This window comes from Chiloscyllium punctatum, chromosome 36, assembly GCF_047496795.1.
Source record: "Chiloscyllium punctatum isolate Juve2018m chromosome 36, sChiPun1.3, whole genome shotgun sequence".
In the NCBI taxonomy this organism is placed as follows: Eukaryota; Metazoa; Chordata; class Chondrichthyes; order Orectolobiformes; family Hemiscylliidae; genus Chiloscyllium; species Chiloscyllium punctatum.
In genome coordinates, this window is record NC_092774.1 from 69,915,468 (window position 1) to 69,929,140 (window position 13,673).

Sequence of the window (13,673 nt, forward strand, 5' to 3'; positions counted from 1 at the left end):
AGGACTTCCTGCACTTAGGCAACTGAACGACCTCTCCCCCATGAGGACCCACCAATGGGCCAGCAGGTCGGAAGAAAGAGCAAAGCCCTTCCTGCAATCGGGGTAGAAGAACGGCTTCTCCTCAATATGATCCCACTCGTGTCTCAGCAGGTGGGAAGAACTGCTGAAGGCAATCTCGTACTTGGGGCCGGAGAACAGCCTTCCCCGGTGTGGACCAACTGGTGCAACAGCAGGGCAGAGGAATCACTGAAGGCCTTCCCACACTCAGGGGAGCAGAAGGGCCTCTTCCCCTCTGTGGACCCATTGGTGCTTCAGAACCCTTTCAAATTTCACAATATCCTTCTGATAGGAGGGAGACCAGAATTGTACACAATATTCCAAAAGTGGTCTAAAAATGTCCTGTACAACCACAACATAACCTCCCAACTCCAATACTCAGTCAGAGGATTTGGGAAAACTTTCAAAACCCACACAAAACAAACAGGAAAGAATGGAGGGATAAACCGAATTTTTGAGAGTCAGCTTGAAAGCATTAATGAGAAATCGGCGGACTGCGTTTATTGGGTAGCTGTTCTCCTTAAATACACTATATACGTATTTTTCTTGTGCTCTTCGTAGTTTCTCTGTGCTGCAGTGTGAAGTGGCTCGTTGAAGTAATCTCCTGATGCAGCTTCGTTTGTGGGTGTTGGGATGATTGCTTCTGTGGTTAAGTATTTGGTTTGTGTGTGTTGTTTTTCTGTAGATGCTAGTTTGAAGTTCCTCATTGACTGTTCGCTCTCCTGTGATATCAAGGAATGGCACTTTGTTGCTGTTCTCCTCCCCTTCAAACCAGGAGCCCCCCTTAGACCATAGTCTCACGACTTGGAACACCAATATACAGACTAGTCAAAGGCCTCCACTGAAGGCTAAAACACCGAGTCGAAGATTCACTCCACTCCATTTACTCCATCCAAGAATTCCTGAACACCAAAGACACTGAGATAGAAGGGGATGGAAAAATGTTCTCCTTTGACATAACAGCCCTGTTCACATCCATTAACATCAACGTGGCCAAAGAAAACTGAAGACTCTACTCGAAGAACCAAAGACACAAACACAGCATCAATTTCATCAGCAAAGTTAGCACTGTCAAGCTCGTGGAACTGTTCCTTACCATCCACTTCATATTCAGTAACAAGCCCGACAAACAAATCAACGAAATATGCATGAAACCACCGGCATCTGGATTCCGAGCAGAAGCAATAATGCAGAGACTCGAACAAACAGCCCTTCCAACGATCCAACCCAAACTGAGAGTCCGCTACAGCGATGACACTTTTGTCATCAAAAAATGAAACAAATTAGTGGAAACCTCCAACACCATCAACAATATCCTTACTGGCATAAAATTCACAAAAGAGGAGAACAAGAACAAAGTGCCATTTCTAGATGTCACAGTAGAGCGAACAGTCAATGGGAAAGTCAAAACAGCGTCTACCGGAAAACACTGCACGCAAACCAAGAAATTAACTACAGAAGCAATCACCACTACACAAACAAACAAATCTGAATCAGGACACTATTTCAACGAGCAACGACACACTGCAGCACGCAGGAACTCCGAAGATCAATAAATAACTGTCCAGAGCATTTTAGAAGAACGGGTGGACTATAAACCCCCGGAAAACGGTTTCCCTGACCGGGAATCGAACCCGGGCCGCGGCGGTGAGAGCGCCGAATCCTAACCACTAGACCACCAGGGAGATACGGACCCAGCCAAATAGCTCTACTGAAAATTTCTTCCCTGCCAGGAAATCGAATCCGGGCCTTGGTCGGTCGAAGGCTTTCACCTGTGTATCCAACAATGTCATTTCTTGTATCTATTGCTCCTGATGTGGTCTCCTCCACATTGGGGAGACTGGAGACTCCTCGCAGAGTCAAGTCAGAGCGCGTGAGGGAACATCTACAGGACAACCGCAGCAATCAACCCCATTGCCCTATGGCCCAACATTTCAAACCCCCTCCCACTCTGTCGAGGACATACAGGTCCTGGGCCTCCTCCATCGCCGCTCCCTCCCCACTCGATGCCTGGAGGATGAACGCCTCATCTTCCGCTTGGGGTAAATTCAACCCCAGGCCATCAAGGTGGACTTCATCAGATTCCTCATTTCCCTGCCCCCCACCTTACCTCAATTCCAACCTTCCAGCTCAGCGCTGTCCTCATGACCTCGCCTACCTGCCAATCTCCCTCCCCACCTATCCACTCCACCCTCCTCTCTGATTTGTCACCTCCATCCCCACCCCCATTCACCTATTGTACTTTTTGCTACCTTCGGCCCAGCACACCTCAGCCCCAATTTATCTCTCCACCCTGGAGGGGTCCTGCCTCTATTCCTGATGAAGGGCTTTTGCCCGAAACGTCGATTTTCCTGCTCCTCAAAAGCTGTCTGATCTGCCGTGCTTGTCCAGCACCATTCTGTTCTAAACTCTGGTTTCCAGCATCTGCAGTCCTCACTTTTGCCTACCCAATAAACCCAGTGTGCCGATTTCACATCAACAAACTGACACAAGCAGACACAACGTCTGCAGAACCCTAGCCACATTACTTTACATTAAAGACATCTGGGAAATGATGTCCAGACAACTCAACCCTCTCAGCATCATGGTCGCCCACAAATTTACCAACACCCTTAAACAGCCTCGAATGAACCTGAAATACCCGATACAAACAACCAGCAAACGAATGTAATTTACAAAATAGCATACAAGGAAATAAAAACATGAACTCTGCCGCACAGTTCTCTGTGGCAAGAAATGCTGGGATGAGATAAGGAAGATATTTTCAGCCAAGAAGAATCGACACTGATTGGACAACCATTTAAAATCAACGCTGTCTGCCCAGGATGGAAGATCCGAAGGGATGAATTTATTTCTTATTTCCTGAAGATTTACAAAGCTGAGACTGGGTTTTGGTGTTCGTTCCCTTTCCACTCCTAAGAACCGCAGTGGATGGGGCGGTGTGTTGGGGAAAGTGAAATGTGCCCATGAGCAGCGTGTGGGGCTATTTCAGCTTCCCCTCCTCTGACAGCTCTATGACGTGACTCTGATGTTCTCAGGAACATTTACTGACGCGAGACAGTGAAAAGATTCTCATTCCTGCAGATTAGGAATTGTACCCATACGCCGGTTTCATGACAATGAGAAAGATTAATTGGGATGTGTGAAGAAGCTGTGAGCTGCAGTTGAAACGAGTAGGTGGAGTCAGATACGTCATCCATTGCCCCCATGGTCCTGAAGAAATGTTTGCTTTTGTGTGCTTGAGAGACTTTGGACACTGGTGTAGCAGGGAGAATACTGGGATACCGAGTGAGGGAGATTCAGTGCGTTGACTGTGAAAAGTGCTTCAAACCATTTACTCAGATTGGGGAATTAAAATCACACACCTCACGGTGGGAAAGACTATGTCCCCGCTCTGGTTGTAATTTCAAACCCAGAGCAACACAAGGAAAGCTCCACCCAATGGGGAAACCGTGGAAATGTGGATACTGTGGGAAAGGATTCCGTTCCCCATCAGTGCTGGAAACCCAAAGACACATTCACAACGGGGTGAGGACGTTCACCTGCTCAGTGTGCAGGAAGGGGTTCAGTCAGAGAGAAGCCATTCACGTGCCCCATGTGCAGGGGAGAGTTCACTCAGTCAGCTGCACTGCTGACCCACCAGTGGGTCCACACTGGAGAGAGGCCAGGAAGTTCCAAATGGGCTTCACCTACTCCTCCCACCTGAGGAGGCGCCATCGAGTTCACGTGCCAGCGCAAGGGGATTGAAGGAGCGATGGCCAAGTGCTCCGATCAACCCAGCACTGGGGCGTCCCAGGTTCGAATCCCACTGTGGTAGATTGCAGAATTGGAGTTCGGTCAGTAATCTGGACTTCATAATCTAAGGATGAAACCACTTTTAGGGGGAAAAAACACCATCTGATTCACTCATGTCCTTTTTAGTGAAGGAAAGTGCCATTGCTGGAAAGGGTTCACTCAGTCATCCCAGCTGCATGTTTTCCCCGGCTGTACCAGGGATCCAGTTACAAACGGACAACTCAGCTGACCAACAAAGAAAGTGGGGTGGGGGGACTGGGTGCATTTTGAGCTGGAGGTGTTTTCTTTAAAAACTACTTTTTGTATGTCTTTTTCCTGGGGAAATCTGAAGCTGTAACAAAATAGGGTCGTAGTAAAGGTTACCTGAACTTACCGCCCGGCTTAGACTCTGTGAGGTCCAACAGGTTTTTGTTTTAAAGCTGCTCATTTCTTTCTGCCTCCAGCACTAATGTCATGTCTCAGAAGGACCAGTGAATGAGTAGCTAATATTGTTCCAAACTGTATATTTTTTCAGGACTTCAGGTTCATTGTTTCATTGGCATTGCAAAGTTTATTGGCAACAGTGGGAGGTGTGGGCTGTATTCAATGGAAACAAAGTTTTAAAATCTCACAAACACCAGGGTATATTCTAACAGGTTTATTTGGAAGCACTAGGTTTCGAAGTGCTACTCCTTCTTCAGGTAGCTGTGGTGTAGAATCACAAGACAGAATTTAACGCAAAAACATTAGAGTGTCATGCAACATAAGTGACATATTGAAGAAATCGAGATTGCTGTTAAATCTTTCATCTTTTAAAATGGGCTGAAGATTTCGGTTCATTAATATGTACATTCCAGAACATCTTTTCAGTCACGTTCTCCAGGAAACTTGATGTTTTATAAAAGGAGGTAACACCTCACATCAAACAACGCATGAAAGCTGTGAGGTGAGAGTCTGTCTGTGTCCCAATCTTGATTCAGACTGTTTCTATTTCCAAATATATAATCCTGCAAATGCAAATTCACCCCAAATGTGTGAGTGCATGCATGAGAGAGAGAGTGTGGATGTGCGTGTGCATGCTGGGTAAAGTGTGTGTGTGATGGAGTGTAATCATGTGCGAAGATGTATGCGTGGGTGTGAGTGGGGGGCGTATGAGTGTGTGTCTGAAAGAGAGCATGTCTATCGGAAAGGCTCTGCACAAGTGTGTGAGTATGTAAGAGTGTGTGTGAGAGTGAGAGAGAGAGAGAGAGAGCGTAACAGTGAAGTGGGGTGACCTGTCATGTGACATGAACCCAAGGTCGCGATTGAGGCCATCCTCCTGGTTTCCGAACTTGGCTATCAGCCTCTGCTGGGCCACTAGAAATTATTAAGCAGTTACACAACATACATTGGAGAGGGCAGGGTGGGACTTGTCTTTCGATTTGCAGAAGGTGGGACGTTCTGGGTGCTGGAAACTAAGGAATGCACCTACTGGAGGACCTTCGGCACAGAGAGATGGAGCTGGAAGCCAGGCTGCAGACACGTTGGGGGATTCACTGTGGAAACAGGCCGTTTGGCCCACCAAGTCCACACTGACCCTCCGAAGAACATACCCCCACCCCCCCCCGACCCACCCGATAACCCCACAGCTAATCCCTGAATTTAGAACGCCCAATCCACTCTAGCCTGCACATCTTTGGAACATGGGAGAAAACCCGAGCACCCAGAGGAAATCGACGCGGACATGGGGTGGGGGAAGGGTAGGAAAGTGCAAAATCCACACAGTCACTGTGAGAGTGGGATTGAACCCAGGTCCCTGGCGCTGCGAGGAATCCCCTCTCCAGCTCTCGGCAATCGATTGGCTTCTCCCCAATCCTGGTGACACTCCAATCAGTTTGAGGAATTCAATTTGCTTCCACAGAGTTTCCACGGGGCAGGGGTCGGTGTAACGCGGCAGATTCAACGATCCAATGCAGGGCTCGTCTATAGCGAGAATACTGGTCCACATTTCGCTGAAAAATTAAAGTTCTCTCCGCAATTAGAACCCTTGAGCACTCCCACGCAGGTTGCGTGTATTCACGGGGATTCTCAATGCATTTTGATATTTGAAATCATTTCCTGCAGACAAACATTTCCCCTCCTGGATTCAAACATTGCTGATATTCAGGCCCTGACTAAATTTCTTGTCCATGCCTGAAAAGCAAATCCTCCTCTGCTAAAAAACTTGAGAAAACAGATCCCTGCTGTCAGTGCAGGGCAGAAAATAGGATGAGAGAATTTTAGTTTGCACAGAACAGCCTTCTATTTCTTCTCCCCGAAATCTCTGTCTCTCAATCCCTAAACCTTTCAATGTATTCCAACCCAAATTCATCCTTCCATCCTCCTGCCTTTGCCCAGCTCCCCTCTCCTGAAAATGCTGACCCTCTGTTCAGTTTCTCAGCCACATCTCGCCATCCTTAGTATCGAGCCCACATCTTTATTTAGTTTTTAAAACAGAAAGGCAGTGGTTTGCTGATGCCAGGATGTGAGGGTGACTGCACTCACACAGTGTTCCAGACTCGTCTCTCGTGTCATTCAGAAAAGTCTGCACTGCATATGTGCAGAGAAGGGGATGCTGTGAGTGGGTGGGATGCATTTTCACCTCCCCATCCAATCATCCCCATAGCATCCCCTGTCCATTCCCTCACCGCCACCCATAGCATCCCCTGTCCATTCTCTCTCTCTACCCTTACCTACCAGTCCCTTCTCTCTCTGTCCCACACATGCCACTCTCCCCACCCCGTCCATTCTATCGCTGCACCCTCTGCCCTCTGTCCAGTCCCTCATCCACCCTCTGTCCCCATCCATTCCCTTTATCGCACCACCCTCTGCCTTCCCCAATCCAGTCCCTTCCCTTACACTCATTTTCTCTCACCTCCCACACGCTGCCCCCATCCATTCCTTCTCTCCCCCACCTTCTCCCGCCATTCATTGTTGCTCTCTTTCTCCACCCTCTACCCCGACCATTCTCACCCCAACCTTTGCCCCCGTCCATTCTGTCCCCACCCACTGCCCCGTCCATTCTCTCCCTACCCACTGCACCGTCCATTCTCTCCCCACCCACTATCCCCGTCCATTATCTCCCCAATCATTGACCCCTGTCCATTCTCTTCCCACCGACTGCCCCGTGTCCATTCAGTCCTGATCCACTGCCCCCCGTCCAATCTCTCCCCATCCACTGCCCCATGAATTCTCTCCCCACCCATTGCCCCCGTTCATTCTCTCCCCACCCTCTGCTCCGTCCATTCTCTCCCCACCACAGGCCCCCGTCCATTCTCTCCCCACCCACTGCTCCGTCCATTCTCTCTCCCCACACTCTGCAACCAATTTCTTTCACTTCACACTTTGTAACTCCGCATTCTCTCTCTCCTCCCCAATCCTCTTCACCACATTCTCTCTCTCTGCTCCCACCCTGTGTACCCCCATGCATTCTCTACCCCCGATGCTCTGCTCTCCTACCCATTTTCTCTCTTTCTCTTTCCCCAGTCTCTGCGCCCCCGGTCAAATCTCACTCTGAGTACCCTCCCCCCGTCCTTTCTCGTGCCTCGAGCCCTCTTTGATCGCTGTATCAAACCCTTCTAATGATAGAGAGAGAATGGATGGTGATGGCGACCTGGGGTGGGGGTGGGGAAGGGAAGCGGTGAGAAATGGCTGACCTTTAACATTGAGAATACCTAAAATGATGTGTTCAGAAACGTCAGTAATGTCTGAAAGCACATTCAAATGTTTAAAAAAAGCTGCAGACATCTTTCTGAAACCTGCATTGAAATCTGCGCAGTTAGGCCACAATTGAGGACAGCCGGTAAGCTTGGAATGGCCTATCCCTAGTCTTGTGAAATTGGTTCAGAATATGTAGAAATACAGTCATAGAGTTGCAGAGAACAGAAACAAACCTTTCGGTCCACGCCGACAACATTTCCTAAATTAAACTAGTGATCTATTTGCCAGCATTTGGCCCATGTCTCTCTCAGCCCTTCCTATTCATACCTCCATGCAGAAGCCTCTTAAATGTTGTAATTCTACCAGCCTCGACCACTGCCTCTGGCAGCTTATTCCAAACGCATACCACGCTCTGTGTGAAAAAGTTACCCCGTTCGGTCCCTTTTAAACCTTTTCCCTCTCAGCCTAAACACCTCTAGTTTTGGACTTCCTCCACCCTGGGGAATAGATAGACAAAAGTTGAGCTGCCAGACAAAATCATAGAGTCATAGAGATGTACAGCATGAAACAGACCCTTTAGTCCAACCCATCCATGCCGACCAGCTATCACAACCCAATCTAGTCCCACATGCCAGCACCCAGCCCATATCCTTCCAAACCCTTCCTATTCATATACCCATCCAAAAGCCTTTTAAATGTGGCAATTGTACCAGCCTCCACCGTTTCCTCTGGCAGCTCATTCCATACACGTACCACCCTCTGCGTGATTCAGTTGCTCCTTCGGTCTCATTTCTATCTTTCCCCTCTCACCCTAAACCTATGCCCTCTCGTTCTGAACTCCCCGATCCCAGAGGAAAGCCTTTGCCTCTTTATTCTATCCATGCCCCTCATAATTTTGTAAACGTCTATAAGGTCACCCCTCACCCTCTGATGCGCCAGGGAAAACAGCCTCAGTCTGTTTAGCCTCTCCCTCTAGCTCAGATCCTCCAACCCTGGCAACATCCTTGTAAATCTTTTCTGAACCCTTTCAAGTTTCACAACATCTTTCCGATAGGAAGGAGACCAGAATTGCACGCAATATTCGAACAGTGGCCTAACCAATGTCCTGTACAGCCGCAACATGACCTCCCAAATGCTGTACTCAATAAACTGACCAATAAAGGAAAGCATACCAAACGCCTTCTTCACTATCCTATCTACCTGCGACTACAATTTTAAGGAGCTATGAACCTGCACTCCAAGGTCTCTTTATTCAGCAACACTCCCTAGGACCTTACTATTAATTATATAAGTCCTGCGAAGATTTGCTTTCCCAAAATGCAGCACCTCACATTTATCTGAATTAAACTCCATCTGCCACTTCTCAGCTCCTTGGCCCATCTGGTCCAGATCCTGTTGTAATCTGAGGTAACCCTCTTTGCTGTCCACTACAACTCCAATTTTGGTGTCATCTGAAAACTTACTAACAGTACCTTTTATGCTCGCATCCAAAACATTTATGTAAATGACAAAAAGTAGAGGGCCCAGCACTGATCCTTGTTGTACTCCACTGGTCACAGGCCTCCAGCCGGAAAAACAGCCCTCCACCACCACCCTCTGCCTTCTACCTTTGAGCCAGTTCTGTATCCAAATGGCTAGTTCTCCCTGAGATCTAACCTTGCTAATCAATCTCACATGGGGAACCTTGTTGAACGCCTTACTGAAGTCCATATAGATCACATCTACTGCTCTGCCCTTATCAATCTTCTTTGTTGCTTCTTCAAAAAACTCATTCAAGTTTCTGAGACATGAATTCCTATGCACAAAGCCATGTTGACGATCCCGAATCAGTCCTTGCCTTTCCAAATACATGTGCATCCAGCGCCTCAGGATTCCCTCCTACAACTTGGCCACCATCGTGGTCAGGCTCACCGGTCTATAGTTCCCTGGCTTGTCTTTACCGCCCTTCTTAAACAGTGGCACCACATTTGCCAACCTCCAGTCTTCCGGCGCCTCACCTGTGACTATCGATGATACAAATAACTCAGCAAGAGGTGCAGCAATCACTTCTCTAGCTTCCCACAGAGTTCTTGGTTACACCTGATCAGGTCCTGGGGATTTATCCATCTTTAACCGTTTCAAGACATCCAGCACTTCTTCCTCTGTAATCTGAACATTTTGCAAGGTGTCACCATCTATTTCCCTTCAGTCTATATCTTCGATATCCTTTTCCACAGTAAATACTGATGCAAAATATTCATTTAGTATCTCCCCCATTTTCTGTGGCTCCACAGAAAGGCCGCCTTTCTGATCTTTGAGGGGCCCTATTCTCTGAGAAGAAAGTGAGGACTGCAAATGCTGGAGATCAGAGCTGAAAATGTGTTGCTGGAAAAGCGCAGCAGGTCAGGAAGCATCCAAGGAACAGGAGAATCGACGTTTCGGGCATAAGCCCTTCTTCAGGATGCACAGTTGGGCCACAACCAAGGATAGGCTGTATGAGTGAATGAGCGAATAAAAGACAAATCCCACCTCGCCCATGAGGAGAAAGTGAGAACTGCAGATGCTGGAGATCAGAGTCGAGAGTGTGGTGTTGAAAAAGCACAGCAGGTCAGGCAGCATCCAAGGAGCAGGAGAATCAACATTTCAGACATAAGCCCTTCACCTTGCCCTCTCCAGTGTGTGTTGTGAAACTGCTTAACTGCTTAATAATTTCTAGTGGCCGAGCAGAGGCTGATAACAAGTTTGCAACACACGAGAATAACCTCAGCTGAAACCTTGGATTCATGTCTCACTACAGGAGACCCAGCTACACGATACATACAAACCCTATCTCTCTCTCTCTGTCTCTCTCTGTCTCTCTCTCTCTCTCTCTCACACACACACACACACACACACACACACACACAAGTACTCACACGGTCGTGCAGACCCTCTCTGATAGACAGGGCTCCCTCTCAGACACACATTGATATACCCCTCACACTCTCACCCATGCACTCACATTCTCACACAGTTATACTCCATCACACGCACACTTTACCCATCATGCACACACACACACACACACACACAGACGCTCTGTCTCATGAATGCACTCACACATAGAAGTCTTTGGGGTGAATTGCATTTGTAGGATTATATGTTTGGAAATAGAAAACGTCGAACTCAAGACTGGGATACAGAACGACTCTAACCTCACAGCTCTCATGCGTTATCTGAACTCTGGTGTCACCTCCCTTTATAAAACATTAAGTTACCTGGAGAATGTTACTAAAAAGAAGTTCTGGGATTTACAGATGAATGAACCGAAATCTGCAACCCATTTTAAAAGATGAAAGACTGAACAGGTTTCTTCAATATATCATTTATATTGCATGACACTATAATCTTTTGCTATATATTCTTTGTCTTACCATTCTACTCAACAGCTACCTGATGAAGGAACAGCGCTCCAAAACCTCGTGCTTCCAAATAAACCTGTTGGACTATACCCTGGTGTTTGTGTCATTTTAAAACTTTGTTTCTCGTGAATACAGCCCGCACCTCCCACTGTTGCCAGTAAACTTTGCAATGCCAATGAAACAATAAACCGGCAGTCCTAAAAAATTTACAATTTCGAACAATACCATCTACTCATTTACTGTTCCTTCTGAGACACGACATTGGAAACTCGGTCCTGGTGGCTGAAAGAAATGAGAAGCTGTTGGATTTCCCAGCTTTCAATGAGAGTTTAAGCCTGATGGTAAGTTCAGGTAACCTTTACTGCGACCCAACTTTGTTGCAGCTTCAGATCTCCACATCACAAGGAGTACAAAAAGTAGCTTTTCTTTTAAAAAAAGCACCTCAAGCTCAAAGTGCACACCCTCACCCCCACTCCCCCCACCACACTTCTTTATTATTGGTTAGTTGAGTTGTCCTTTTGTAACTGTATCCTTTGTACAGCCGGGTAAAGCATGCAGCTGGGACGACTGAGTGAATCCTTTCCCGCAACAGCAGTTTCCATCACTGAAAAGGACAGGAGTGAATCAGATGGGTTTTTGCCCTCTGAAAATGGTTTCATCCTTATATTCTGAAGTCCAGATTACTGACCGAATCCCAATTTTGCCATCTGCCGCGACGGGATTCGAACCTGAGAGTCCCCAAAGCTGGGTTGTTAGCGGCGCTCGGCCATCGCTCCTCCCATCGCCCCTGCGATGGCACGTGAACGCGCTGGTGCCTCCGCAGGTGGGAGGAGCAGTTGAAGCCCTTCCGGCACTGACAGCAGGTGAACGGCCTCTCTCCGGTGTGGACCCACTGGTGGGTCAGCAGTGCAGTTTACTGAGTGAACCCCCTCCCGTACATGGGGCACGTGAATGGCTTCTCTCACTTTTGGACCCACTGGTGCGTCTCCACATGGCTGATCCGACTGAAGCCCTTCCGCAACACTGAGCTGGTGAATGGCCTCTCCCCGCTGTGAATACGTCTGTGGGTTTCCAACACGGATGGGGAAGGGAATCCTTTCCCTTAGTCCCCATATTTCCACAGTTTCCCCATTGGGGGAGCTTTCCTTGTGTTGGTCTGGGTTTGAAATTACAATCAGAACGGCGACATAGTCTATCCCCACCGTCAGGGATGAGACTTTCATTCCCCCAAGCTGAGTAAATGGTGTGAAGCACTTTTCACAGTCAGCGCACTGAATCTCCCTCACTCGGTGTCTCAGTATTCTTCCTGCCGCACCAGTGTCCAAAATCTCTCAAGCAAACAACAGCAACCATGTCTTCTTGATTGGAATGGCTGCTGATATTCAAGTCCCAATGAATCAAGTGGCTCTGTCAGAAGTTGATGTATCATTTGTTTTCAGATTTCTTTCGGCACGTCTTCCTGCAAAAAAAAATCACAAAATAAGCGATCATTGGCAGTACACTTAAACGAACAGAACATAGATGGCAGTTACTGTAGTTTGCCAGATGCCTGCTGATCACATAATACCCAGCACACAGAAACCTGAAATCCCTCATGCAGCCAGATAGCCTCAGGTGTATTTAGAGGAAAACGTCATTCAAATCTAATCGAATCTTAAGCTAAATACGTGTACATATATATATCAATATGCCATTCCTTTCAATGCGGCTCAGTTCCATGAGAAACTACACTTTTAATTGTGAACATGAGGAAAAAAGCAATCATTTTCCAGGGTGAAAACTGCTGCATACGTGCCAAACTGAGGGAATACACAAGGAAAAGACCTAAAAGAGAGAGAGAAAGTACTTGAGCACCTTTGCAGAATCTGCTCCATCTATGGATTCACTCCAGTTACTACAAGTAAACCTCCCTGGGGGTCAGGCAGCCCTGCATCGGGAAGCACTGGGATGATCAACTACGACCAGTTTACATGGAGAACACATCTCCACATTAAACAGCCTCGAGGCAAACTTCCCTTCTTTCCACTTAAAGTTCAAGACCGCTCAAAGCGAAATTCCCCAGGTAAGTTTGGAAGAATTTCTTCCAGGTGTTCACTAATCATTTCTATGAGCACTTTGTTAAAGTTTGAATATTGCGAGTTTTGAAAATTAGTGATTCTGAGCGAAATCACAGTTCGAAAAACAGAATGTGGGAATTTAGACAGAGTTTATTTTTGCACATCGACGATTGTCTGCACAACAACATATGACACGACAGCAGAGAAGATCTTCTGACGTCATTCTCAAACGTGCCTGCCACACGCCAGATGAAAAGCTGAATACTTCTCTGGAAAAACTGCCGAACAATGCAGGAGAATGGCACAACGGGTGCGTGTTGGGACCATAACGCAAAAGAGAGACCATTCTCTCCTATTCATTCAACGTCGTCTTTAGCAGCTTTCCCGTATAACGGCGCTCTGTTCTGCACCTTGCCTTCACATCCGCTTCCCAAAAAAAGCTTCGACATAAATATTTCACAATGATATACTGGCCCAATGTGCACAGTTGAGGTGACAACCTGAGGGGTCAGTAAATCCCTAACTGACACTGACAAAGAGGCAGATGCATTAGACGCAAACGGGAATTCGGTGGTCATGTTTAAAGTAACAATGTGCAGAATTACATGGAGAAGGCAAGAGAATGATACGAATAGAGACCCACGTTTACTTACTGTGTCGACCCAGCAGAGCGAAGGTGGGCCGCATGGCGTCTATTCAGAGTGAAATCATAAGAGAATGTGGGAAG

The 13,673-nt window shown here is 47.3% G+C and overlaps 1 non-coding gene across 1 annotated transcript; it reads right to left on the bottom strand.

Moving 5' to 3' along the window:
- Positions 1-1,670: 1,670 nt before the first annotated feature.
- On the bottom strand, positions 1,671-1,742 carry trnae-cuc (transfer RNA glutamic acid (anticodon CUC)). Its single transcript has one exon. It is a non-coding gene; the product is annotated as a tRNA-Glu (tRNA).
- Between the last annotated feature and the right edge of the window lie 11,931 nt (positions 1,743-13,673).